General features: G+C 30.9%; 8 non-coding genes across 8 annotated transcripts; all 8 read right to left on the bottom strand.

Annotated features, from left to right (window-relative positions):
* Positions 1-2158: 2158 nt before the first annotated feature.
* Positions 2159-2230, bottom strand: TRNAP-AGG (transfer RNA proline (anticodon AGG)). Its single transcript has one exon. It is a non-coding gene; the product is annotated as a tRNA-Pro (tRNA).
* A 2895-nt stretch (positions 2231-5125) lies between these two features.
* TRNAP-AGG (transfer RNA proline (anticodon AGG)) lies at positions 5126-5197 on the bottom strand. Its single transcript has one exon. It is a non-coding gene; the product is annotated as a tRNA-Pro (tRNA).
* A 917-nt stretch (positions 5198-6114) lies between these two features.
* Positions 6115-6186, bottom strand: TRNAP-AGG (transfer RNA proline (anticodon AGG)). The gene has a single exon. It is a non-coding gene; the product is annotated as a tRNA-Pro (tRNA).
* Positions 6187-7103: 917 nt separating this feature from the next.
* On the bottom strand, positions 7104-7175 carry TRNAP-AGG (transfer RNA proline (anticodon AGG)). Its single transcript has one exon. It is a non-coding gene; the product is annotated as a tRNA-Pro (tRNA).
* A 1906-nt stretch (positions 7176-9081) lies between these two features.
* TRNAP-AGG (transfer RNA proline (anticodon AGG)) lies at positions 9082-9153 on the bottom strand. Its single transcript has one exon. It is a non-coding gene; the product is annotated as a tRNA-Pro (tRNA).
* A 917-nt stretch (positions 9154-10070) lies between these two features.
* Positions 10071-10142, bottom strand: TRNAP-AGG (transfer RNA proline (anticodon AGG)). The gene has a single exon. It is a non-coding gene; the product is annotated as a tRNA-Pro (tRNA).
* Positions 10143-12048: 1906 nt separating this feature from the next.
* TRNAP-AGG (transfer RNA proline (anticodon AGG)) lies at positions 12049-12121 on the bottom strand. The gene has a single exon. It is a non-coding gene; the product is annotated as a tRNA-Pro (tRNA).
* Positions 12122-14027: 1906 nt separating this feature from the next.
* On the bottom strand, positions 14028-14099 carry TRNAP-AGG (transfer RNA proline (anticodon AGG)). The gene has a single exon. It is a non-coding gene; the product is annotated as a tRNA-Pro (tRNA).
* Between the last annotated feature and the right edge of the window lie 954 nt (positions 14100-15053).

The following is a 15053-nucleotide window of genomic DNA, read 5'->3' as shown; positions in this document are numbered from 1 at the left end:
ATTCAGTTTGGGCACATGAGACTTTTTGAAACATTAACAAAGAATCATCCCATTAATACATAGGGATTTTGTTTTGGACAATGTTATGAGAGCTATTTTCGGAAATTGACAAAATCTAATTTGAAATGGCTAGCTTTACTGAATCAACTAAAAACAATAAGATGAAAATGACAAGGAGTCATGGGCTCGTCCGGGATTTGAAACCGGGACCTTTCGCACCCTAAGTGAGAATCATACCCCTAGACCAACGAGCCATTTAGAAGCAAAAATTTAAGTGCATTTTTCGAATTTTTAAAAGCAAAAAGAAGTAATTATTTTAAAAATGTAATTCTGCCAAAAAGAAACTTGTAAAGTATAGAAAATATTACCTTTAACTAGATATTTTACAATGTAAACCCATTTCAATATTGCAATTTTATTATATATGATGCCTACAGTGTTTGGGTTTTCTGGGGAATAATCAGAGAATCTATCACACTCTATGTGAGAAGAACGTTTTTAGACCAATAAGCAACACAAGAGAACATGATTTAGCTGTGTTTTGTGTCAAAATGAGACTGTTCTTTAAATACACTCCAGGTCAACAACGTTGGAGAGATTTGTTTATCTGATATGGTTCCATATGGTTGATTTTCTTACGAAGTATGCACTTATGAAAGTGTAAGTTTTTATTAATATAACATATTGTGTATGTTGAGATTTTTCTAAGCATTCACATCTGAAAGTTTGAAAGCAAAGAATCACAGTACCTACAAAGTATCTACTCTTAATTAGTATCATATCTGTAAATATTAAAGACACTCAAAAGAAAGACTTTATTTATTCATATCTTAAGTTAATATAGATTTATTTAGGAACACTACTGTCTTCTATAGAAAAGAAATGTACAAGTCATCGAAAATGTAACCATAGGAGTCACATTTTACTAAATTTACTCACTTGAAAATCATAAAGCCAAGATTCATAAGTACCTGCAAAGAATAGTCTCATTCAGTTTGGGCACATGAGACTTTTTGAAACATTAACAAAGAATCATCCCATTAATACATAGGGATTTTGTTTTGGACAATGTTATGAGAGCTATTTTCGGAAATTGACAAAATCTAATTTGAAATGGCTAGCTTTACTGAATCAACTAAAAACAATAAGATGAAAATGACAAGGAGTCATGGGCTCGTCCGGGATTTGAAACCGGGACCTTTCGCACCCTAAGTGAGAATCATACCCCTAGACCAACGAGCCATTTAGAAGCAAAAATTTAAGTGCATTTTTCGAATTTTTAAAAGCAAAAAGAAGTAATTATTTTAAAAATGTAATTCTGCCAAAAAGAAACTTGTAAAGTATAGAAAATATTACCTTTAACTAGATATTTTACAATGTAAACCCATTTCAATATTGCAATTTTATTATATATGATGCCTACAGTGTTTGGGTTTTCTGGGGAATAATCAGAGAATCTATCACACTCTATGTGAGAAGAACGTTTTTAGACCAATAAGCAACACAAGAGAACATGATTTAGCTGTGTTTTGTGTCAAAATGAGACTGTTCTTTAAATACACTCCAGGTCAACAACGTTGGAGAGATTTGTTTATCTGATATGGTTCCATATGGTTGATTTTCTTACGAAGTATGCACTTATGAAAGTGTAAGTTTTTATTAATATAACATATTGTTGATGTTGAGATTTTTCTAAGCATTCACATCTGAAAGTTTGAAAGCAAAGAATCACAGTACCTACAAAGTATCTACTCTTAATTAGTATCATATCTGTAAATATTAAAGACACTCAAAAGAAAGACTTTATTTATTCATATCTTAAGTTAATATAGATTTATTTAGGAACACTACTGTCTTCTATAGAAAAGAAATGTACAAGTCATCGAAAATGTAACCATAGGAGTCACATTTTACTAAATTTACTCACTTGAAAATCATAAAGCCAAGATTCATAAGTACCTGCAAAGAATAGTCTCATTCAGTTTGGGCACATGAGACTTTTTGAAACATTAACTAAGAATCATCCCATTAATACATAGGGATTTTGTTTTGGACAATGTTATGAGAGCTATTTTTGGAAATTGACAAAATCTAATTTGAAATGGCTAGCTTTACTGAATCAACTAAAAACAATAAGATGAAAATGACAAGGAGTCAAGGGCTCGTCCAGGATTTGAACCCGGGACCTCTTGCACCCTAAGCAAGTATCATACCCCTAGACCAACAAGCCATTCAGAAACAATATTTTAAGTGCGTTTTTCGAATTTTTAAAAGCAAAAAGAAGTAATTATTTTAAAAATGTAATTCTGCCAAAAAGAAACTTGTAAAGTATAGAAAATATTACCTTTAACTAGATATTTTACAATGTAAACCCATTTCAATATTGCAATTTTATTATATATGATGCCTACAATGTTTGGGTTTTTCTGGGGAATAATCAGAGAATCTATCACACTCTATGTGAGAAGAACGTTTTTAGACCAATAAGCAACACAAGAGAACATGATTTAGCTGTGTTTTGTGTCAAAATGAGACTGTTCTTTAAATACACTCCAGGTCAACAACGTTGGAGAGATTTGTTTATCTGATATGGTTCCATATGGTTGATTTTCTTACGAAGTATGCACTTATGAAAGTGTAAGTTTTTATTAATATAACATATTGTTGATGTTGAGATTTTTCTAAGCATTCACATCTGAAAGTTTGAAAGCAAAGAATCACAGTACCTACAAAGTATCTACTCTTAATTAGTATCATATCTGTAAATATTAAAGACACTCAAAAGAAAGACTTTATTTATTCATATCTTAAGTTAATATAGATTTATTTAGGAACACTACTGTCTTCTATAGAAAAGAAATGTACAAGTCATCGAAAATGTAACCATAGGAGTCACATTTTACTAAATTTACTCACTTGAAAATCATAAAGTCAAGATTCATAAGTACCTGCAAAGAATAGTCTCATTCAGTTTGGGCACATGAGACTTTTTTAAACATTAACTAAGAATCATCCCATTAATACATAGGGATTTTGTTTTGGACAATGTTATGAGAGCTATTTTTGGAAATTGACAAAATCTAACTTGAAATGGCTAGCTTTACTGAATCAACTAAAAACAATAAGATGAAAATGACTATAAGTCATGGGCTCGTCCGAGATTTCAACCCGGGACCTCTCGCACCCTAAGCGAGAATCATACCTCTAGACCAACGAGCCATTCAGAAGCATATATTTAAATGTGTTTTTCGAATTTTTAAAAGCAAAAAGAAGTAATTATTTTAAAAATTTAATTCTGACAAAAAGAAAATTGCAAAGTATAGAAAATATTACCTTTAACTAGACATTTTACAATGTAAACCCATTTCAATATTGCAATTTTATTATATATGATGCCTACAGTGTTTGGATTTTTCTGGGGAATAATCAGAGAATCTATCACACTCTATGTGAGAAGTACGTTTTTAGACCAATAAGCAACACAAGAGAACATGATTTAGCTGTGTTTTGTGTCAAAATGAGACTGGTCTTTAAATACACTCCAGGTCATCTACGTTGGAGAGATTTGTTTATCTGATATGGTTCAATAGGGTTGATTTTCTTACGAAGTATGCACTTATGAAAGTGTAAGTTTTTATTAATATAACATATTGTTGATGTTGAGATTTTTCTAAGCATTCACATCTGAAAATTTGAAAGCCAAGAATCACAGTACCTACAAAGTACCTACTCTTTATTAGTATCATATCTGTAAATAATAAAGACCCTCAAATGAAAGACTTTATTTATTCATATCTTAAGTTAATATAGATTTATTTAGGAACACTACTGTATTCTATAGAAAAGAAATGTACAAGTCATTGAAAATGTAACTATAGGAGTCACATTTTACTAAATTTACTCACTTGAAAATCATAAAGCCAAGATTCATAAGTACCTTCAAAGAATAGTCTCATTCAGTTTGGGCACATGAGACTTTTTGAAACATTAACTAAGAATCATCCCATTAATACATAGGGATTTTGTTTTGGACAATGTTATGAGAGCTATTTTGGGAAATTGACAAAATCTATCTTGAAATGGCTAGCTTTACTGAATCAACTAAAAACAATAAGATGAAAATGACTATAAGTCATGGGCTCGTCCAGAATTTCAACCCGTGACCTCTCGCACCCTAAGCGAGAATCATACCCCTAGACCAACGAGCCATTCAGAAGCATAAATTTAAGTGTGTTTTTCGAATTTTTAAAAGCAAAAAGAAGTAATTATTTTAAAAATTTAATTCTGACAAAAAGAAAATTGTAATGTATAGAACATATTACCTTTAACTAGACATTTTACAATGTAAACCCATTTCAATATTGCAATTTTATTATATATGATGCCTACAGTGTTTCGGTTTTTCTGGGGAATAATCAGAGAATTTATCACACTCTATGTGAGAAATACGTCTTTAGACCAATAAGCAACACAAGAGAACATGATTTAGCTGTGTTTTGTGTCACAATGAGACTGTTCTTTAAATACACTCCAGGTCATCTACGTTGGAGAGATTTGTTTATCTGATATGGTTCCATATGGTTGATTTTCTTACGAAGTATGCACTTATGAAAGTGTAAGTTTTTATTAATATAACATATTGTTGATGTTGAGATTTTTCTAAGCATTCACATCTGAAAATTTGAAAGCCAAGAATCACAGTACCTACAAAGTACCTACTCTTTATTAGTTTCATATCTGTAAATAATAAAGACACTCAAAAGAAAGACTTTATTTATTCACAACTTAAGTTAATATAGATTTATTTTGGAACACTTCTGTCTTCTATAGAAAAGAAATGTACGAGTCATTGAAAATTTAACCATAGGAGTCACATTTTACTAAATTTACTCACTTGAAAATCATAAAGCCAAGATTCATAAGTACCTGCAAAGAATAGTCTCATTCAGTTTGGGCACATAAAACTTTTTGAAACATTAACTAAGAATCATCCCATTAATACATAGGGATTTTGTTTTGGACAATGTTATGAGAGCTATTTTGGGAAATTGACAAAATCTATCTTCAAATGGCTAGCTTTACTGAATCAACTAAAAACAATAAGATGAAAATTACAAGTAGTCATGGGCTCGTCCGGGATTTGAACCCGGGACCTCTTGCACCCTAAGCGAGAATCATACCCCTAGACCAACGAGCCATTCAGAAGCATAAATTTAAGTGAGTTTTTCGAATTTTTAAAAGCAAAAAGAAGTAATTATTTTAAAAATTTAATTCTGACAAAAAGAAAATTGCAAAGTATAGAACATATTACCTTTAACTAGACATTTTACAATGTAAACCCATTTCAATATTGCAATTTTATTATATATGATGCCTACAGTGTTTCGGTTTTTCTGGGGAATAATCAGAGAATTTATCACACTCTATGTGAGAAATACGTTTTTAGACCAATAAGCAACACAAGAGAACATGATTTAGCTGTGTTTTGTGTCACAATGAGACTGTTCTTTAAATACACTCCAGGTCATCTACGTTGGAGAGATTTGTTTATCTGATATGGTTCCATATGGTTGATTTTCTTACGAAGTATGCACTTATGAAAGTGTAAGTTTTTATTAATATAACATATTGTTGATGTTGAGATTTTTCTAAGCATTCACATCTGAAAATTTGAAAGCCAAGAATCACAGTACCTACAAAGTACCTACTCTTTATTAGTTTCATATCTGTAAATAATAAAGACACTCAAAAGAAAGACTTTATTTATTCACAACTTAAGTTAATATAGATTTATTTTGGAACACTTCTGTCTTCTATAGAAAAGAAATGTACGAGTCATTGAAAATGTAACCATAGGAGTCACATTTTACTAAATTTACTCACTTGAAAATCATAAAGCCAAGATTCATAAGTACCTGCAAAGAATAGTCTCATTCAGTTTGGGCACATAAAACTTTTTGAAACATTAACTAAGAATCATCCCATTAATACATAGGGATTTTGTTTTGGACAATGTTATGAGAGCTATTTTGGGAAATTGACAAAATCTATCTTCAAATGGCTAGCTTTACTGAATCAACTAAAAACAATAAGATGAAAATTACAAGTAGTCATGGGCTCGTCCGGGATTTGAACCCGGGACCTCTCGCACCCTAAGCGAGAATCATACCTCTAGACCAACGAGCCATTCAGAAGCATAAATTTAAATGTGTTTTTCGAATTTTTAAAAGCAAAAAGAAGTAATTATTTTAAAAATTTAATTCTGACAAAAAGAAAATTGCAAAGTATAGAAAATATTACCTTTAACTAGACATTTTACAATGTAAACCCATTTCAATATTGCAATTTTATTATATATGATGCCTACAGTGTTTGGATTTTTCTGGGGAATAATCAGAGAATCTATCACACTCTATGTGAGAAGTACGTTTTTAGACCAATAAGCAACACAAGAGAACATGATTTAGCTGTGTTTTGTGTCAAAATGAGACTGGTCTTTAAATACACTCCAGGTCATCTACGTTGGAGAGATTTGTTTATCTGATATGGTTCAATAGGGTTGATTTTCTTACGAAGTATGCACTTATGAAAGTGTAAGTTTTTATTAATATAACATATTGTTGATGTTGAGATTTTTCTAAGCATTCACATCTGAAAATTTGAAAGCCAAGAATCACAGTACCTACAAAGTACCTACTCTTTATTAGTATCAAATCTGTAAATAAAAAAGACCCTCAAATGAAAGACTTTATTTATTCATATCTTAAGTTAATATAGATTTATTTAGGAACACTACTGTATTCTATAGAAAAGAAATGTACAAGTCATTGAAAATGTAACTATAGGAGTCACATTTTACTAAATTTACTCACTTGAAAATCATTCAGCCAAGATTCATAAGTACCTTCAAAGAATAGTCTCATTCAGTTTGGGCACATGAGACTTTTTGAAACATTAACTAAGAATCATCCCATTAATACATAGGGATTTTGTTTTGGACAATGTTATGAGAGCTATTTTGGGAAATTGACAAAATCTATCTTCAAATGGCTAGCTTTACTGAATCAACTAAAAACAATAAGATGAAAATTACAAGTAGTTATGGGCTCATCCGGGATTTGAACCCGGGACCTCTTGCACCCTAAGCGAGAATCATACCCCTAGACCAACGAGCCATTCAGAAGCATAAATTTAAGTGAGTTTTTCGAATTTTTAAAAGCAAAAAGAAGTAATTATTTTAAAAATTTAATTCTGACAAAAAGAAAATTGCAAAGTATAGAAAATATTACCTTTAACTAGACATTTTACAATGTAAACCCATTTCAATATTGCAATTTTATTATATATGATGCCTACAGTGTTTGGGTTTTTCTGGGGAATAATCAGAGAATCTATCACACTCTATGTGAGAAGAACGTTTTTAGACCAATAAGCAACACAAGAGAACATGATTTAGCTGTGTTTTGTGTCAAAATGAGACTGTTCTTTAAATACACTCCAGGTCAACAACGTTGGAGAGATTTGTTTATCTGATATGGTTCCATATGGTTGATTTTCTTACGAAGAATGCACTTATGAAAGTGTAAGTTTTTATTAATATAACAGATTGTTGATGTTGAGATTTTTCTAAGCATTCACATCTGAAAGTTTGAAAGCAAAGAATCACAGTACCTACAAAGTATCTACTCTTAATTAGTATCATATCTGTAAATATTAAAGACACTCAAAAGAAAGACTTTATTTATTCATATCTTAAGTTAATATAGATTTATTTAGGAACACTACTGTCTTCTATAGAAAAGAAATGTACAAGTCATCGAAAATGTAACCATAGGAGTCACATTTTACTAAATTTACTCACTTAAAAATCATAAAGCCAAGATTCATAAGTACCTGCAAAGAATAGTCTCATTCAGTTTGGGCACATGAGACTTTTTGAAACATTAACAAAGAATCATCCCATTAATACATAGGGATTTTGTTTTGGACAATGTTATGAGAGCTATTTTCGGAAATTGACAAAATCTAATTTGAAATGGCTAGCTTTACTGAATCAACTAAAAACAATAAGATGAAAATGACAATGAGTCATGGGCTCGTCCGGGATTAGAACCCGGGACCTGTCACACCCTAAGCGAGAATCATACCCCTAGACCAACGAGCCATTTAGAAGCAAAAATTTAAGTGCATTTTTCGAATTTTTAAAAGCAAAAAGAAGTAATTATTTTAAAAATGTAATTCTGCCAAAAAGAAACTTGTAAAGTATAGAAAATATTACCTTTAACTAGATATTTTACAATGTAAACCCATTTCAATATTGCAATTTTATTATATATGATACCTACAGTGTTTGGGTTTTTCTGGGGAATAATCAGAGAATCTATCACATTCTATGTGAGAAGAACGTTTTTAGACCAATAAACAACACAAGAGAACATGATTTAGCTGTGTTTTGTGTCAAAATGAGACTGTTCTTTAAATACACTCCAGGTCATCTACGTTGGAGAGTTTTGTTTATCTGATATGGTTCCATATGGTTGATTTTCTTACGAAGTATGCACTTATGAAAGTGTAAGTTTTTATTAATATAACATATTCTGTATGTTGAGATTTTTCTAAGCATTCACATCTGAAAATTTGAAAGCCAAGAATCACAGTACCTACAAAGTACCTACTCTTTATTAGTATCATATCTGTAAATAATAAAGACACTCAAATGAAAGACTTTATTTATTCATATCTTAAGTTAATATAGATTTATTTAGGAACACTACTGTCTTCTATAGAAAAGAAATGTACAAGTCATCGAAAATGTAACCATAGAAGTCACATTTTACTAAATTTACTCACTTGAAAATCATAAAGCCAAGATTCATAAGTACCTGCAAAGAATAGTCTCATTCAGTTTGGGCACATGAGACTTTTTGAAACATTAACAAAGAATCATCCCATTAATACATAGGGATTTTGTTTTGGACAATGTTATGAGAGCTATTTTTGGAAATTGACAAAATCTAACTTGAAATGGCTAGCTTTACTGAATCAACTAAAAACAATAAGATGAAAATGACAAGGAGTCAAGGGCTCGTCCGGGATTTGAACCTGGGACCTCTCGCACCCTAAGCGAGAATCATACCCCTAGACCAACGAGCCATTTAGAAGCAAAAATTTAAGTGCATTTTTCGAATTTTTAAAAGCAAAAAGAAGTAATTATTTTAAAAATGTAATTATGCCAAAAAGAAACTTGTAAAGTATAGAAAATATTACCTTTAACTAGATATTTTACAATGTAAACCCATTTCAATATTGCAATTTTATTATATATGATACCTACAGTGTTTGGGTTTTTCTGGGGAATAATCAGAGAATCTATCACATTCTATGTGAGAAGAACGTTTTTAGACCAATAAACAACACAAGAGAACATGATTTAGCTGTGTTTTGTGTCAAAATGAGACTGTTCTTTAAATACACTCCAGGTCATCTACGTTGGAGAGTTTTGTTTATCTGATATGGTTCCATATGGTTGATTTTCTTACGAAGTATGCACTTATGAAAGTGTAAGTTTTTATTAATATAACATATTCTGTATGTTGAGATTTTTCTAAGCATTCACATCTGAAAATTTGAAAGCCAAGAATCACAGTACCTACAAAGTACCTACTCTTTATTAGTATCATATCTGTAAATAATAAAGACACTCAAATGAAAGACTTTATTTATTCATATCTTAAGTTAATATAGATTTATTTAGGAACACTACTGTCTTCTATAGAAAAGAAATGTACAAGTCATCGAAAATGTAACCATAGAAGTCACATTTTACTAAATTTACTCACTTGAAAATCATAAAGCCAAGATTCATAAGTACCTGCAAAGAATAGTCTCATTCAGTTTGGGCACATGAGACTTTTTGAAACATTAACAAAGAATCATCCCATTAATACATAGGGATTTTGTTTTGGACAATGTTATGAGAGCTATTTTTGGAAATTGACAAAATCTAACTTGAAATGGCTAGCTTTACTGAATCAACTAAAAACAATAAGATGAAAATGACAAGGAGTCAAGGGCTCGTCCGGGATTTGAACCTGGGACCTCTCGCACCCTAAGCGAGAATCATACCCCTAGACCAACGAGCCATTTAGAAGCAAAAATTTAAGTGCATTTTTCGAATTTTTAAAAGCAAAAAAAAGTAATTATTTTAAAAATGTAATTCTGCCAAAAAGAAACTTGTAAAGTATAGAAAATATTACCTTTAACTAGATATTTTACAATGTAAACCCATTTCAATATTGCAATTTTATTATATATGATGCCTACAGTGTTTGGGTTTTTCTGGGGAATAATCAGAGAATCTATCACACTCTATGTGAGAAGAACGTTTTTAGACCAATAAGCAACACAAGAGAACATGATTTAGCTGTGTTTTGTGTCAAAATGAGACTGTTCTTTAAATACACTCCAGGTCAACAACGTTGGAGAGATTTGTTTATCTGATATGGTTCCATATGGTTGATTTTCTTACGAAGAATGCACTTATGAAAGTGTAAGTTTTTATTAATATAACAGATTGTTGATGTTGAGATTTTTCTAAGCATTCACATCTGAAAGTTTGAAAGCAAAGAATCACAGTACCTACAAAGTATCTACTCTTAATTAGTATCATATCTGTAAATATTAAAGACACTCAAAAGAAAGACTTTATTTATTCATATCTTAAGTTAATATAGATTTATTTAGGAACACTACTGTCTTCTATAGAAAAGAAATGTACAAGTCATCGAAAATGTAACCATAGGAGTCACATTTTACTAAATTTACTCACTTGAAAATCATAAAGCCAAGATTCATAAGTACCTGCAAAGAATAGTCTCATTCAGTTTGGGCACATGAGACTTTTTGAAACATTAACAAAGAATCATCCCATTAATACATAGGGATTTTGTTTTGGACAATGTTATGAGAGCTATTTTCGGAAATTGACAAAATCTAATTTGAAATGGCTAGCTTTACTGAATCAACTAAAAACAATAAGATGAAAATGACAATGAGTCATGGGCTCGTCCGGGATTTGAACCCGGGACCTGTCACACCCTAAGCGAGAATCATACCCCTAGACCAACGAGCCATTTAGAAGCAAAAATTTAAGTGCATTTTTCGAATTTTTAAAAGCAAAAAGAAGTAATTATTTTAAAAATGTAATTCTGCCAAAAAGAAACTTGTAAAGTATAGAAAATATTACCTTTAACTAGATATTTTACAATGTAAACCCATTTCAATATTGCAATTTTATTATATATGATGCCTACAGTGTTTGGGTTTTTCTGGGGAATAATCAGAGAATCTATCACACTCTATGTGAGAAGAACATTTTTAGACCAATAAGCAACACAAGAGAACATGATTTAGCTGTGTTTTCTGTCAAAATGAGACTGTTCTTTAAATACACTCCAGGTCATCTACGTTGGAGAGATTTGTTTATCTGATATGGTTCCATATGGTTGATTTTCTTACGAAGTATGCACTTATGAAAGTGTAAGTTTTTATTAATATAACATATTGTGTATGTTGAGATTTTTCTAAGCATTCACATCTGAAAATTTGAAAACCAAGAATCACAGTACCTACAAAGTACCTACTCTTTATTAGTATCATATCTGTAAATAATAAAGACACTCAAACGAAAGACTTTATTTATTCATATCTTAAGTTAATATAGATTTATTTAGGAACACTACTGTCTTCTATAGAAAAGAAATGTACAAGTCATCGAAAATGTAACCATAGGAGTCACATTTTACTAAATTTACTCACTTGAAAATCATAAAGCCAAGATTCATAAGTACCTGCAAAGAATAGTCTCATTCAGTTTGGGCACATGAGACTTTTTGAAACATTAACAAAGAATCATCCCATTAATACATAGGGATTTTGTTTTGGACAATGTTATGAGAGCTATTTTCGGAAATTGACAAAATCTAATTTGAAATGGCTAGCTTTACTGAATCAACTAAAAACAATAAGATGAAAATGACAAGGAGTCATGGGCTCGTCCGGGATTTGAACCCCGGGACCTCTCGCACCCTAAGCAAGAATCATACCCCTAGACCAACGAGCCATTTAGAAGCAAAAATTTAAGTGCATTTTTCGAATTTTTAAAAGCAAAAAGAAGTAATTATTTTAAAAATGTAATTCTGCCAAAAAGAAACTTGTAAAGTATAGAAAATATTACCTTTAACTAGATATTTTACAATGTAAACCCATTTCAATATTGCAATTTTATTATATATGATGCCTACAGTGTTTGGGTTTTTCTGGGGAATAATCATAGAATCTATCACACTCTATGTGAGAAGAACGTTTTTAGACCAATAAGCAACACAAGAGAACATGATTTAGCTCTGTTTTGTGTCAAAATGAGACTGTTCTTTAAATACACTCCAGGTCATCTACGTTGGAGAGATTTGTTTATCTGATATGGTTCCATATGGTTGATTTTCTTACGAAGTATGCACTTATGAAAGTGTAAGTTTTTATTAATATAACATATTCTGTATGTTGAGATTTTTCTAAGCATTCACATCTGAAAATTTGAAAGCCAAGAATCACAGTACCTACAAAGTACCTACTCTTTATTAGTATCATATCTGTAAATAATAAAGACACTCAAATGAAAGACTTTATTTATTCATATCTTAAGTTAATATAGATTTATTTAGGAACACTACTGTCTTCTATAGAAAAGAAATGTACAAGTCATCGAAAATGTAACCATAGAAGTCACATTTTACTAAATTTACTCACTTGAAAATCATAAAGCCAAGATTCATAAGTACCTGCAAAGAATAGTCTCATTCAGTTTGGGCACATGAGACTTTTTGAAACATTAACAAAGAATCATCCCATTAATACATAGGGATTTTGTTTTGGACAATGTTATGAGAGCTATTTTTGGAAATTGACAAAATCTAACTTGAAATGGCTAGCTTTACTGAATCAACTAAAAACAATAAGATGAAAATGACAAGGAGTCAAGGGCTCGTCCGGGATTTGAACCTGGGACCTCTCACACCCTAAGCGAGAATCATACCCCTAGACCAACGAGCCATTTAGAAGCAAAAATTTAGGTGCATTTTTCGAATTTTTAAAAGCAAAAAAAAGTAATTATTTTAAAAATGTAATTCTGCCAAAAAGAAACTTGTAAAGTATAGAAAATATTACCTTTAACTAGATATTTTACAATGTAAACCCATTTCAATATTGCAATTTTATTATATATGATGCCTACAGTGTTTGGGTTTTTCTGGGGAATAATCAGAGAATCTATCACACTCTATGTGAGAAGAACATTTTTAGACCAATAAGCAACACAAGAGAACATGATTTAGCTGTGTTTTCTGTCAAAATGAGACTGTTCTTTAAATACACTCCAGGTCATCTACGTTGGAGAGATTTGTTTATCTGATATGGTTCCATATGGTTGATTTTCTTACGAAGTATGCACTTATGAAAGTGTAAGTTTTTATTAATATAACATATTGTGTATGTTGAGATTTTTCTAAGCATTCACATCTGAAAATTTGAAAACCAAGAATCACAGTACCTACAAAGTACCTACTCTTTATTAGTATCATATCTGTAAATAATAAAGACACTCAAACGAAAGACTTTATTTATTCATATCTTAAGTTAATATAGATTTATTTAGGAACACTACTGTCTTCTATAGAAAAGAAATGTACAAGTCATCGAAAATGTAACCATAGGAGTCACATTTTACTAAATTTACTCACTTGAAAATCATAAAGCCAAGATTCATAAGTACCTGCAAAGAATAGTCTCATTCAGTTTGGGCACATGAGACTTTTTGAAACATTAACAAAGAATCATCCCATTAATACATAGGGATTTTGTTTTGGACAATGTTATGAGAGCTATTTTGGGAAATTCACAAAATCTATCTTCAAATGGCTAGCTTTACTGAATCAACTAAAAACAATAAGATGAAAATGACTATAAGTCATGGGCTCGTCCGGGATTTGAACCCATGACCTCTCGCACCCTAAGCGAGAATCATACCCCTAGACCAACGAGCCATTCGGAAACATAAATTTAAGTGAGTTTTTCGAATTTTTAAAAGCAAAAAGAAGTAATTATTTTAAAAATGTAATTCTGCCAAAAAGAAACTTGTAAAGTATAGAAAATATTACCTTTAACTAGACATTTTACAATGTAAACCCATTTCAATATTGCAATTTTATTATATATGATGCCTACAGTGTTTGGGTTTTTCTGGGGAATAATCAGAGAATCTATCACACTCTATGTGAGAAGAATGTTTTTAGACCAATAAGCAACACAAGAGAACATGATTTAGCTGTGTTTTGTGTCAAAATGAGACTGTTCTTTAAATACACTCCAGGTCAACAACGTTGGAGAGATTTGTTTATCTGATATGGTTCCATATGGTTGATTTTCTTACGAAGTATGCACTTATGAAAGTGTAAGTTTTTATTAATATAACATATTGTTGATGTTGAGATTTTTCTAAGCATTCACATCTGAAAGTTTGAAAGCAAAGAATCACAGTACCTACAAAGTATCTACTCTTAATTAGTATAATATCTGTAAATATTAAAGACACTCAAAAGAAAGACTTTATTTATTCATATCTTAAGTTAATATGGATTTATTTAGGAACACTACTGTCTTCTATAGAAAAGAAATGTACAAGTCATCGAAAATGTAACCATAGAAGTCACATTTTACTAAATTTACTCACTTGAAAATCATAAAGCCAAGATTCATAAGTACCTGCAAAGAATAGTCTCATTCAGTTTGGGCACATGAGACTTTTTGAAACATTAACAAAGAATCATCCCATTAATACATAGGGATTTTGTTTTGGACAATGTTATGAGAGCTATTTTCGGAAATTGACAAAATCTAATTTGAAATGGCTAGCTTTACTGAATCAACTAAAAACAATAAGATGAAAATGACAATGAGTCATGGGCTCGTCCGGGATTTGAACCTCTCGCACCCTAAGC

Source organism: Mixophyes fleayi, chromosome 1, assembly GCF_038048845.1.
Source record: "Mixophyes fleayi isolate aMixFle1 chromosome 1, aMixFle1.hap1, whole genome shotgun sequence".
Lineage (NCBI taxonomy): Eukaryota > Metazoa > Chordata > Amphibia > Anura > Limnodynastidae > Mixophyes > Mixophyes fleayi.
This window is presented reverse-complemented; position numbering and strand designations above follow the sequence as displayed.